The sequence below is a fragment of the Panthera tigris genome, chromosome B4 (genome assembly GCF_018350195.1).
Source record: "Panthera tigris isolate Pti1 chromosome B4, P.tigris_Pti1_mat1.1, whole genome shotgun sequence".
Classification (NCBI taxonomy): Eukaryota; Metazoa; Chordata; class Mammalia; order Carnivora; family Felidae; genus Panthera; species Panthera tigris.
The window spans coordinates 128480041-128494261 of NC_056666.1; positions in this window are offsets into that span (position 1 = coordinate 128480041).

The following is a 14221-nucleotide window of genomic DNA, read 5'->3' on the forward strand; positions in this document are numbered from 1 at the left end:
AAAGTGGACTCACCTCCGTGGGGGAGGGGACGGTGGCTCTCTAGGAAACCCGAGGAGCCGGCCAGGGACCAGGCCCATCCCGCTCAGCCGCAGACATGCCCCACTCCAGGGGACACAGACAGTGAGCCACTGTCTTCGTCCCTCGCCACCCTCCTATCTCCCCCGGTCCCCATCTCTCCTCATCAGCTCTGTGGGTAGGTCCAGGAAACCTGAACGAGTGGTTAGCAGTGGCCAGGCGGGTGAGTTGAAAGGCCTTCAGGGCGAACGTGGGGAGGAGGTGGGCTAGAGGGAGGGTGCGGAGAGAGGAAGGGGAGCCGGGCAGCCCTCTGATGGGGAGGAAGCTGCGAAACGAGCAGCCGAGGTTGAGCGGCAGCAGGTGGGTGGGCTCGGTAATGCTGAGATGATCACCAAGCCCCTTCCTCAGCTGGACCTACGAAGCATGGTTTCTGGTTTTTTCTCTCCCAGGGGCAGGGAGATGTAAGTGACCTGTACGTTGGCATGAGTAGAAGGTGCACAGCAGTGATTTCATATACACAGATATTGCGAGATGGTCACCACAGTCATTCGAGTTAACACCCATCACCTCACTCGGTCATCCATTTCTCCCCCTCGTGATGAGGACTTCTCTTCGCAACTTTCAAAGGTACAATATGGTTTTGCGAACGCTCGCCACTGTGCTGGACCCGACGTCCCCAGCAAAGGGTTGTGTTTTGTGCACACGCATGTCCCCGGCGGGCTGGCAGGGGGAGGCACTTAGGGACCCAGGGGGGTGGAGTAGCCACCATTTGAACAGTGCCTGTTGCCAGCCAGAGGCAAAGAGCTGCGGAGGGTCTCGCACTGGCTACGGGATGCTCAGGCCTGAAATCTGTACCCCCACCAAGGGAGGCAGGAAGGGCAACCCCACCCTTTACCAGGGACACATGGAGAAGGGCCTCCTACACAGGGGCTCTGGGGAAAGAGGTTGCTTCTCAGACACCGTTCACAGGGGCCACGACGTGGACAGTGCCCCTGGAGTTGTGCAGCCCAGAGTCCTGCGGCCCGCGGAGAATCCTGAGCCACTCAGTCTCCAGGCCATGTCCTTCCCCCCGGTGGGGGGCTAGCTCAAGTTCAAGCTGCGGCCCGCCCACTCTGATCTGCCTCTACCTCATTCCCGCTCACTCACCGCAGGGACTGGGGAAGCATGCGAGTGACAGGGCCAGGCCACTTTCATTTGTCGGTAATCGTAATTATAACGTATCTATGATAATTATTACTTTGTATTCAGCAACTACAACAAGCCAGGCACGGTGGATAATTTCATGTCACATAAGCCTAGGAGGTAGGTCCTATTACTACTCCCATTTTACAGATAAGAAAACTGAGGCCCAGAGACATTAAAAGATTGAGTCAGGTCACACAGCTTATTACTAGTGAGATTCAAAGCTGTGTCTTTGTGTTTAACCACCAGGATTTACAAGGAAAAATAGCATTATTTATATTAACAGATCCCATTTTCCTTCATTTAATGAGCATCCCCTTCTTGACACAAAGGCACTTTTCCTGTCCTCTGCAGTCACAGCCTTGGTAAAGGCAAAGTAAAAATCTGGTATTGAAATGCATCCAAGGCAGAGAACCTCTCCTCTGCTGTCCTGCCCATCGCTCCTTTGCGGTATATTCAACAAACTTCTATCTCCTTTAAGAAAAAAAAAAAAAAAGATGGGGTGCCTGCCTGGCTCTGTCATTAGAGCATGTGACTCTTGATCTCAGGGTCATGAGTTCAAGACCCATGTTGGGTGTGAACCTACTTAAAATAAAAAATTAAAAAAAAAAAAAAAGGAGACTTCTGGTTGGCTCAGTGGGCTAAGCATCTGGCTCTTGACTTTGGCTCAGGTCATGATTTCAAGGTTCATGGGTTCAAGCCCCACATCAGGCTGTGCGCTGGCCGCTGGCAGTGCAGGGCCTGCTTGATATTCTCTCTCTTTCCCTCTCTCTCTTCCCCTCCCCCACTCGTGTGCTCTGTCTCTGTCTCAAAATAAATAAATAAACTTTTAAAAATAATAATAAATAAATAAATAAATAGATAGATAAATAAATAAAATTTTTTAAAAAGACAAAGAAATGCATCTAAACTCTGCCACCAACTAACTGGGTTTCCGTTTCCTTGGTTCCCCCTTATGAGGAGACGTAACAGATCCATACAGCATTCTGGCCAAAAATGTTTAACCAGAATCTAAACACGAGAAAAAAGACAAATCCAGAACATGGGACGTTTTCAAGGCAACTGACCTGTCTCTTGCAAACAATTCTTCAAAAGTCAATGTCGTGAGGGACGCCTGGGTGGCTCAGTAGGTTGAGCGTCCGACTGTGGCTTGGGTCATGATCTCATGGTTTACGTGAGTTCAAGCCCCACGTCAGGCTCTGTGCTGACAGGGTGGAGCTTCAGATTCTGGGTCTCCCTCTCTCTGTCCTTCCCTTGCTCATGCTCTCTCTCTCTCTCTCTCTCTCTCAAAAATAAATAAACATTAATTTTTTTTAATGTTTATTTACTTTTGAGAGAGAGAGAGAGAGAGACAGAGCATGAACAGGGGAGGGTCAGAGAGAGGGAGACCCAGAATCTGAAACAGGTTCCAGGCTCTGAGCTGTCAGCACAGAGCCCAACATGGGGCTCGAACTCACAGACCGCGAGATCATGACCGAGCTGAAGTTGGCCACTCAACGGACTGAGCCACCCAAGCGCCCCAAAAATAAATAGACATTAAACAAAAAAATAAAAATAAAAGAGGGGCACCTGGGTGGCTCAGTTGGTTAAGCGTCCGACTTTGGCTCAGGTCATGATCTCACGGTTCGCAGGTTCGAGCCCCGCGTCGGGATCTGTGCTGACAGCTCAGAGCCTGGAGCCTGCTTTGGATTCTGTGTCTCCCTCTCTCTGCCCCTCCCCGGCTCATGCTCTGTCTCTGTCTCAAAAATAAATAAAAACATTGAAAAAAATGTTTTTTAATAATAATAAAATCTTTTTAAAAAGGGAGGGAAGGGGTGAAGAGAGAGAAGAGAGAGGAAAGAGAAGTTGAATGAACCTATTTCAGGGCCCATTTCCATCTTGAGTCAAGGGCCCTGCGTCAGTCTGTTAGCAACAGCATGACCCAGCACCACAGACTGGGCGGCTTAAATTTTCCCATAGTTCTAAGGGTCGAAATGTCAGCAGGTTTGCTTTCTTCCAAGGCCTCTCCTTGGCTTGCCAACAGCCTTCTCTTTCTGTTTTTTTTTTTTTTAAGTTTATTTATTTATCTTGAGAGAGAGAGACTGCAAGTGGGGAAGGGGCAAACAGAGAAAGGGAGAGAGAAAGAATCCCAAGCAGGCTCCACACCATCAGCGCAGAGCCCAACGTGGGGCTCGAACTCACAAATCGCGAGATCATGGCCTGAGTCGAAGTCGGACACTTAACCGCCTGAGCCACCCAGGCGCCCCAGACAATAGTTTTCTTGTGTCCTCACAGGTCTTCCCTCTGTGCATGTTCCAGACGTCGTCTTTCTTTCCAGAAGGACACCGGTTACACTGGAGTGGGGGCCCATCCTAAGAACACGGTTCTAACTCCATCACCTCTGTAAAGCCTCATCTCCAAACGCAGTCACATTTTAAGGTACCAGAGGTTAGGGCTTCCACAGATGAATTTGAGGAGGGACACAATTCTGCCCATAACAGATCCTAAGACTACTTGGAGCTTCACCCCAAACTCCACAGGGGCACAAAGAGGCCTTTTCAGGAAATCACGTTTGTGCCCCCCCCCCCCGCCGAGCACCGAGGCTGAGCTCCTGGCAGGTTGTTGGGGGGGGAGGGGGCTGCCGCAGGCACCTGCCAGGAAAGAAAGAGAGAGAGAGAGAGAGAGAGAGCTCACGGGCTCTTCCTTCACCTTTGACACCACCAACCTTCTCATCCATTCCTGCCCCTTTCCCCACCCCCCTCCTCCACCCCTCCCCACCCCATGCACACACAACACAACACACACACCCAACGGCCCGGCCAGTAGTTCAGGGTCAAAGTCAAGCCAAGTGACCCGCGATAAGGCTCCTCCCTACTCTGGGTGCAATGTAATAGGCCTCTTCCTGGATTCCCAGCATCCTTTCTTTGTCCCTTAGGGGGCGGGTCCCCAGACCCCTCAGTGTCCTCACTCCCAGTCAAACAGCACACCATCTTGCAGAACTCTGGAGCCGTCCTTCCTCCTGGCCGGCACTCACAGACTGAAGCAAACCGCCCCCAACCCCATCCCCAATGGCAAAAGTCATATTTACTGTAGTAACAGGACAAATAAAGTTATAAAAAGTAAAGGCTTACTTTCACCTGCAATTAGGTAAAAGACTCCAAAAGCCTTAAAAAAAAAAAAAAAGATTTTATTTTTAAATAATCTCTACACCCAACGTGGGGCTCGAACTTACAACCCCAAGAAATCACAGCGCCCCTGACTGAGCCAGCCAGGTGCCCCAAGACTCTCAAAGTTTTAAAAAGAGGTCTATGGGTGGCCCAGTAAGTCTGCTCTTGGGTTTCCATCTAAACCCATAATCAAAAATGGAGGAAATAGGTTGCCTAAAGGTGCCCCTTTTGCTGTTATCTGCAATGATTTGTAACCCAGTGTGTGCTTCCATGGTACCCCCAAGTTCTTGAATTACGCGGGGACACCCTGTCCTTCAATTTTCAAGTGCAAAGCTCCCAGCCCCACCCACCCGGCCAGCAGGGCGCCTCTTGGGGGAGCTCACAGCCCCGGGGCCACCCCTTGCTCTCCTTGTCTGCTGGGAACACCTCTTCCACCTCTTCCGTGGGGGCCTATTCCTTCATTCCCACAAAGAACCCCATCCGAGCCCTTGTGAATGGCAGATCTGGACTGAGGGTCTGCAGTGGAGAAGAACTACAGGGCACACAGCACGGCAGCTACATAAAAGTTTAGCATTAGCCACCTCCGTCCATAAACCCAGTGGCCATTTCTCACCCCTGGCAACTTCTTTCTTTTTTTTTTTTAATGTTTTATTTTAGTTTTGAGAGAGAGAGAGAGAGTGCACACGTGCACGTGCCCACAAGAGCAGAGGAGGGACAGAGAGAGAGAGGGAGACAGAGGATCCAAAACAGGCTCCACACTGTCAGCACAGAGCCTGATGCAGGGCTTGAACCCATGAACCGTGAGCTGAAGTCGGATGTTTAACCGACTGAACCACCTGGACGACCCAGCCCCAGCAATTTCTTATTGATCACTTTCTCACCCTAGACCCCAGCTTATCCACAAGGATGCATTTTGACTTTCGTGGGCTGGAGGCACCTCTGTCTTTGAGGATGCTCTCTCTAAAAATAATAATAATAATAAAATAAATAAAAATTGCACTTTAGGACTGCAATAGTATAAAGATGAATATACTCCAGGCTGGCCTCATTATTCTATATTTCTTATGACTTTATTCTTTGTTTTGTTCTGATTTTAAAAGAAATTAAAACATTTCTGTGTGCCTCTGGAGTCTGGAGAGCCCTAGGTAAGCCTAAGAGAGAAAGAAGTCAGCTTACCTGTTTTCCAGCATCTGCTGAAGGCCTTGGTCTATAGACAAAGTCTCTCACCACCTACCTTTTCTCCTCCTTTCTTTTACCTTCCTTCCAGATCTTGGGGGGCAGGGAGAAGCATGTAACATTTCTGCAAAAATAAAAAAGACAATTCTTGGGGTGCCTGGGTGGCTCCGTCGGTTGAGCATCTGACTTCAGCTCAGGTCATGATCTCATGGTTCGTGAGTTCGAGCCCCGCATCAGGAGCTCTGCTGTCATCGCAGATCCTGCTTTGGACCCTCTGTCTCCCTCTCTCTCTGCCCCTCCCCTGATTCATACATGCACTCTCTCTCTCAAAAATAAACAAACATTTAAAAAATAAAAATAAATAAATGACAATTCTTGAATATGAAAAATGCCCTTCCCCTGGTATGTGAAAGCCACTGAGATTGTTGTAAATACTCCTTATCGTTCTTTTTTGATAGGAAAAAAATACATAGGAAGCAACCCAAAGGTTTAGCAGTAGGACCGAGGCATTCAGGATATTATGTGTTGAATGAGTGAACATGTCCCCTGAATGGATTTTTGTGAGCCCTTTGAAATGATGCTTAAAAAGGCCTCGTAGTAATTTGGGAAGACGGTTAGGTTAATTAAGCAAAAGGAAGGCAAAAGTACAATATAGACGTTATGATTACAACCATATAGAATTTACAAAGAAAAAGGCTAGAAAGAAAAACAGCTATTTCATAAGCTGTGTTCCTGTCATCAACATTCCTTACATAGAATCATCCTGTGTATACACTCCTTCGTGAGCATAAGAGTTTCAGCACTGTTTTTAATCCTAAGAAATACACTGCGGGGTTAACAATGGTTGTCTGCAGGCTGGGGGATTGCAGACTTAAATGGATTACAGTAGCCATGCAGGATTTTCTAACTAGTGGATCAAAACGGAATATTTAAAAAAATGTATTTAAAGGGAGCCTGGGTGGCTCACGCCTCAAGAGTCCGTTAAGCATCCGACTCTTGATTTTGGCTCATTATCTCACAGTTCTTGTCTCACAGTTCGTGAGATCGAGCCCCACACTGGGCCCTGCGCTGACAATGCAGAGCCTGCTTGGGATTCTCTCTCTCACTCAAAATAAATCGACTTACAAAAAATAAAAACAAAAAATGCATTTAAAAGTCAACAGTGACAGAGCCATGGAACGTCATAAAGTGAAGGGAGCTCATCTCTCCCCCTCAGTTTGAAGATGGGGAAACGGAGGCCCCAGAGGCACCCAAGTGTTTGCTAACTTGGACAGAAGGGAGTCTTGGGATCATACCAAAGACCCTCCCAGGCCGCCACAGCAGTCCCCACGCTGCCCACGATGCTGTGAGTGGCGGAACCACCCGCTCAAATGTCACTTGCTAAGGTTGCCACCGTGTCTGCCGCAGATGCCCCGCAGGCTGGCAGGGGAGGCTGCTGGAACCCCGGAAGGCCAGGGGGCAGGGGGCGGGGCGCAGAGGGCGGGGCGCGGAGGGGCGGAGCGCGGAGGAAAGCCCGCAGAGGACCGCCCCCTGAGCAATCCTTTTGCCCAGCGCCCGGCTGCTCTTTCCTGCTGAGTCACGCCCGGCCTGCTTTCCGCTGAGTCACGGTCCCGAGGTCTGTTTTCGCCGAGTCACGGTTCCGAGGTCTGTTTTCGCTGAGTCACGGTTCCAGCTGCTTCCCGCCTCTCTCCCTTGGGGCTAGGTCCGGGCAGCCACACCCCGGGGCCGGCACGTCGTACTGCCTGCCGCGTCCGCAACCCCGGCGGAGCCAGCGTCCCGTCCCCTGCCCCCGGGTCCTCGCCAGCCTCCCCAGCCTTGCTTTAGGGACCCGGCCTTCTCAGCCGCCTCTGAGGACCAGGCGCTCTGCAGACCTAACAGCCCAGCAGGGTGGGCATGTGAGCCCACGTGGAGGAGGAGATCTACTCAAAAGGGGGGCAGGGGGGAGGGCCAGGCGCAAAACAGCCCCTTAGTTTCCCCAGATGACAAGGTCATTGTCATGAGCACGCTATGAACGAGCACGCCCCAGTTGTGTCTTTAAAGCAAGGTTAGCGTAATTATAAGGCAGGTTCAGGATTCTACACTAACATTTCAGACGTGATTAGCCTGGCTTCTTACACGGCACACGTAGCGAACATAAGTCACACTATAAGCAAGATAAGAGAGTGGGTAGGAAGTTAATGAGCCAAAGGAGAAGTCAGTCTGTGGGGCAAAGTTGAGATAAGACCTTGGTCCCGCTCTGGGCCCTTACTGCTTATTATATCGAAGCCGTGAAGGATCTTGGCGGTGTTCGAGATCAATCCGGCAGAGCCATCCCACAGCTGCCTTTTTTTAAGTGGTCAGACACAGAGGGGTCAGTGTCTGAAGAGTCTTGCCAGTGTGCTGCAAAAATCTTCCCATTTTAAAGGGATTTACTCAGGCTTGGGCCCCTGAAGACCCACTCTGCTCTCTGCCTGTTATCACTGTGCTCTCTGCCTGTTATCAGTTCTGGGGCCTTAACTGCCGGACAGCTCCTGGCTGCAGTGCTCTTAACTGCTTTAGTCATTGCTAGACGGGGCCCCCTGCTTGACACGAGTGATTCCCGTCTTGTCCTCTACAGTCATGAAACACTGGGGACAGCAAAGCAGCGGGACAGCTAAACGCGTGCAGGATCCGGTTTGCAACCCAGACTGTTGGGAGAACAGTTGGTGGGGGTGTGCAATTGACCCCGATGCCGGCTTTATATAATGTATTTGTGTTGAAGTGAGAGTCCCTGATATTTACGATGTTACTGTGGTTACAAGAGACTGTACTCTGGTATAGTACATGCTAAAGGATTTGGGGCAAAGGGGAATGATGTCTGCAACTTACTCTCAAATAAGCCAGAAACATACATATTTACATATATGTAAAATATATATTAAACATGCAAATATTTGATATACCCATATTAAATATGTACGTATATGTAAAAATGTAAAAAAGTGTGTGTATGCATATATAATCGAGAGAGCATGAATGCCAAGACAAATGTGACCCAAGTATTAACAACTGGTGAATCCAGGTGAGGAATTCTGTGTACTATTCTTGCAACTTTTCTGGGCATTTGAGATTATCTCACGGAAGTTTACTTATTGAGAAGAAAATAAAGATGAGGAACCTGAGGTTCTGAACTCCCAAATGAGAGCAAGATTGGGTCAGATCTTAGTGACCCCCCCCCCCACCGTACTCAGAACCATCTAGAAATTTCTAGGTAGGAAAAAGGCTCTGGCAGAATCCTGAAAGGGGAACTGGATGCCATTCTCCGAGTAAACAGAACAAGGAATGCTTAGTGAGCCAGGGCTTCCTCTTCCACAGGCCCCATTCTGAGCTTCTTACATATGTTAAGCTGATTTAATCCTTACCACATCCCCTGGAGCCGATGCTGTTATTACTTATCATTTTGTCATATGAGGAAATAAAGTTTAGAGGATTAAAAGTGCGCACGTGGGGTAAGTCACGGATACCGGATTTGATGCAATCTTTTTGTGTAGAGTTCATTGCTTTAACCCGTCTACACTACCTACAAGTGCCTTGATCGTGTTGAGCCAGGTTGAACCAGGTCTCGGAGACATGGGCGGGCTCCGTATTGGCCAGACTGTCCTCGCGGCCCGAGCTCTCCAGAGACCCGACTGCTGCCTGGTCTGGTCACAGGTCTTGAGTCACTGGTTCTGGGGAAACGGAAGCTGGACGGTTCTTGACAAAGATGTTGCTCTTTCTACATATATCCTTCACTGCCCCAGGCCCGAGGGGCTTCAGACAGCTGATTCTTGTCGAACTTGAGCGTGCTTTAAGGCGGAAAGGGAGCAAAATTTGCCACCCCAAAACATGCCACTTTGGCACATAGATTATTTTGAGTTGAAGTTACTTAAGAAACAGCCAGTGCAAGGATGCTCTGAATATCCTCTGTCCCTCTGAAAGTGGGAAATAAATCTCCCATGTGAAAGGTACCCTCCCTGTACCAGGAGGGTAGAAGGCATCCTTCTCGCCGGAGACAGGGAATCCAAGGCTGAGAAGGCTGCAAAAACAACCCTTATTTCCTCGCTGATTTACTACCCGAAACCCAAACTGCTTTGGCTTGTCAGTGCTTCACAAATTTATCTTTTCTTTGTCTGAAAGGTATGAAAGCTGCCCGGTGTGGTCACTTCCTTGAGTCCTGTATTTTTATAGGCTCTCTTGTGTACAAAATTAAATTTCTTTTTCTCCTGTTACTCTCTCTTACGTCCATTTAAGTATTAGCTTAGCCTGAAAACCTAGAAGGGAAGCAGGGGAAGGTTTTTCTCCCCTGCAAGAGAGAGATCCGCCTGGCCTGGAGTCCCGGGTGAGCTGTGTGACTGTAGGAGGGGAGTTTAACCCTGTGAAGCCTCATTTGCTAAATATGTAGGACTGCCTGCCTTGGGCTGGGCTCTGAGCCTAGGAAAGTGAATCCCCTGCGGTCCTTGCTGCCTTCGTGGAGCGCAGAGTTGGGGTGGGGACAGCTGGGGCGTGGGAAGCTCGGTGAGGAGGCTTGTAAGGTTAGGGGTACAAATTCAGGAAAGCCTGGGCTGGGTCTGTTTGTTTTCCAACTTTTTAAAATTATTATTGACATGTAATTGACACAAGCCCTACATATTTAAAGTCTATCATTTGATGAGTTTTAACCTAAGTGAAGCCGGGCAGCTGTGTCCACAATGGAGATCACGAATGTATTCACCACTCCCCAGAGTTGCCTCATGGCCCTTTGTAATCCCCCTTCCAGCTAGGTAAGCACAGTATGATGAGATTAGTATGCGTTTTCCAAAATCTTATAAGATCCTATATTCATTTTATATATAATTTTATATAAATGTAATTAGCAAGAATTCTTTTTTTTTTTTTTAATCTGGCTTCTGTTACTCCGAATTATAATTTTGACATTCATTTGTGTTGTTGTGTGGTACAAGTCCTCTTTATTGCTGGCTATCCAGTGTATGTTTATACCACAGTTGTTTCTTCATTCACCTGTTGACGGACATATGGGTTGTTTCCAGTTTGGGACTATTACCAATAAAATCACCGTGGGGGCACCTGGGTGGATTAGTCGGTTAAGCGTCTGGTTCTTGATTTTGGCTCAGGTCATGAGCTCTCGGTTCATGGGATTGGGCCCGTGTGGGGCTCCTTGCTGGGGATTCTCTCTCTCTCTCTCCCTCTGCCCCCTTCCACCTTCAAAATAAATAAATACACTTTTAAAAAAGCCACTGTGGGGGCGCCTGGGTGGCTCAGTCGGTTAAGCGTCCGGCTTCAGCTCAGGTCGTGGTCTCATGGTCCGTGAGTTCGAGCCCCGCGTCGGGCTCTGTGCTGACAGCTCGGAGCCTGGAGCCTGCTTCGGATTCTGTGTCTCCCTCTCTTTGCCCCTCCTCAGTTCACGCTTTGTCTGTCTCTGTCTCTCAAAAATAAACATTAAAACATTAAATTAAAAAAAAAAAAAAAAAGAAATTGCCAGCTCTTTTCGAAAGTGGCTGCACAGTAGGAGAGGTGATTTCTTCTACCCTCCTAGGTTCTCTATCTGGGGCCCTAGAAATTGAAACAAAGACAAATTAACAAGAAACAGTTTGTTAACACGTGTGGCACTCATGCACGTGGGAGAAACAGTGAGGAGTAACTTCAGGGGTTCAGGAACTGAAGTTTAAAATGCATCTCAACAGAGAACAATGCAGTTGACCCTTGAATAACGCAGGGGTTAGGCTCGGGGACACCCCCACAGTTGAAAATCCGTGATAACTTTTGACTTCCCCCAAAGCTTAAGGTTAACAGCCCACTGTCGACCCAGAAGCCTTACTGGTAACACAATGAACACATGTTTTGTATGCTGTATATATTATATGCTGTAGTCTCACAACAAAGTAAGCTAGAGAAAAGAAAAGGTTATTAAGAAAACGATAAGGAAGGGGCACGTGGCTGGCTCAGTCGTAGAGCTTGTGACTCTTGATCTCAGGGTTGTAAGTTCGAGCCCCACGCTGGCTATAGAGATAACTTCAAAATAAAATCTTACAAAAAAGCATAAGGAGAGGAAAATACATTTACAGTGCTGTCCTGTATTTATCGAAAACAATATCCTTGTATAAGTGGACCTGTGTCATTCCAACCCGTGCTGTTCAAGAGTCAACTGTTCGGTGTGTTTGTGGAGAAGTGATAAGACAAAGGAATGGGGTTGAGGTTTTAAAGGGCAGCAAGCAGTGGGTGGGTAAAGTCTTGGGGGAAATTTAGGGCAGATAACACTTGATATTGAGACTTACCATCTTAACTCTTCTTGTTGATTCCTCTGGGTGCCATCTCTGAGCTGGTAAGAGTCTGGATTTATCTCAGGTGATCAAGAGTTGAAACCTGCCGGGGTGCCTGGGTGGCTCAGTCAGTTAAGTGACTGACTTTGGCTCAGGTCATGATCTCACACTCTGTGAGTTCGAGCCCTGCGTTGGGCTCTGTGCTGACAGCTCAGAGCCTGGAGCCTGCTTTGGATTCTGTGTCCCCCTCTCTCTCTGCCCCTCCCCCACTCATGCTCTGTCTTTCTCTGTCTCAAAAATAAATTAAAAAATTTAAAAAGAAAGAGTTGAAGCCTGCTTTTAGGCAGAAGGCAGATAGCTTTTTTTTTTTTTTTTTTTTTTTTTTTTTTTTGCGCGTTTGCTGTTTCTCAATTGTCTTTAGCTCAAGAGAACCCTTATGCAAAGTGGCATATTTTGGGATGGAATATTCTGTATCATTTTAAGATCCCCACCCACCCCCTACAGAAAGTGAAAGTTCTACTCGCTCTACATTTTCAACAGTGAGGATAGTCAGTCTTTTTATTTTTAGCCATTCAAAGAGGTGTGTACGGTTATCTCCTTGTGATTCTAATTTAAATTTCCCTGACTATATATAGACTTGAACATCTTTCCATGCACTTAGCATCCATATATCTCTTTTGATGATGTCCAAACTTCTTATCCACTCTTAAAATTAACTTATTTGGCTTTTTTTTTTTTTAAATAATCTCCGCACCCAACGTGGGGCTTCAACTCACAACCCCAAACTTAATTGCCTTCATATTATTGAATCATACAAGCTCTTTACATATTCTAGGGACATGTCCTTTGTTGAATACATTTGTGAATATTTTCTCCTAGTCTCTAGATTGCCTCTTATTTTTTGTGTCATTTGAAGAGCCAAAGTTGTTCATTTTGATAAAGTCCCACTGGTTAATACTTTTCCTTTTATATTTTGTGCGTTTTGTGTTGTTTTTTTTTTTTTTTTAATGTTCATCATTGTTGGGGCACCCGGGTGGCTCAGTCGGTTGGGCGTCTGACTTCGGCTCAGGTCATGATCTCGTGGTTCGTGGGTTCGAGTCCCACATCCGGCTCTGTGCTGACAGCTCGGAGCCTGGAGCCTGCTTCGGATTCTGTGTTTCCCTCTCTCTCTCTCTCTCTGTCCCTCCCCCGCTTGTGCTCTGCCTCTCTCTCTCTCAAAAACAAATAAACATTAAAAAAAATTTTTTTAAATAAAAATAAATGTTCATCATAGTTTCTTCTTGCCTTTTTAATGCATTGTATTTGAGAGATCTGCCAAATCTAAGGTCACTAAGATTTTCCTTTATGATTTACTCTATATATTTTTTACAGGTTTCACTCTTCCTTCGAGGTCTATAATCTGCTTCTGGGCTGAGTCTTGGAAAATGTATAGCTTGGCAAAGGCGTGAGAGAGGCAGACATGTCTTCTAGGCTGGAGGGACCACCCTGAGCAAAGGGCCAGGGGGATGTGTGCCTGGATAGTTGGGAGGGGTAAGTATTTCTGAGACCGGCATGCGTGGTGTGACGGGGCAGGTGGGGTGAGGCTCTCCTGCTGGAGAGGTGGCCACCGCCAAGGGCGGAAGGCCAGGTGTGCCAGAAGAAGGAGATTGCACGGTATCCCAAGGGCAGGGGGAGCTAGAGAAGGGTGTTGACCAGAGAGGAGTGATGTGGCCACCACAGCTACCTTATCTGCAAAATCCGGGGCAGGAGGAGTGGAGGAGATAAGGCATGGAAAGGTGTTCCATTGGTGCGTTGGCCAGCTTCTCTTACCTTCTTTGGCTACCCAGCCCTCTCAGAAGGCTCGTGATAAGCACCCTGAATTAACTGTTAACATTTCCTGGTGACTATTTGTCCCACTGCTTTGGGGACCTTTTTGTTACTCAAAAAAAACTTTTTTTAATGTTTATTTATTTTTGAGAAAGAGAGACAGAGCATGAGTGGGGTAAGTAGGGCAGAGAGAGGGAGACACAGAATCCGAAGCAGGCTCCAGGCTCCGAGCTGTCAGCACAGAGCCCGACGCGGGGCTCGAACCCACGAACCTCGAGATCATGACCTGAGCCGAAGTTGGACACTTAACCCACTGAGCCACCCAGGCACCTCTTTTATTACTTTTATAAAACAAAATTCAACGGAGTGCATTTAAAGATCAAATTGACTTTATTCAGTGATTCACGAGTCGAGCAGCATCCCATATCTGGCAAATACAAGGGAGCTCTTTAGGGTTTTTATGGGCAGAAGTTGGGGTGGGGAGGGCAGTGAGAGTGGATTATTTCAGGCAAGGTCACCTTCCTTTAGGGGAAGGGTGGCAAGGATCTCTCGGGCTGACAACCTCACTCGTCTGGCCAAGGCAACTCCAGACTGGGTACCGGTAACATTCCCGGAAGAGGCAGAAACTACAATGAGGTTAG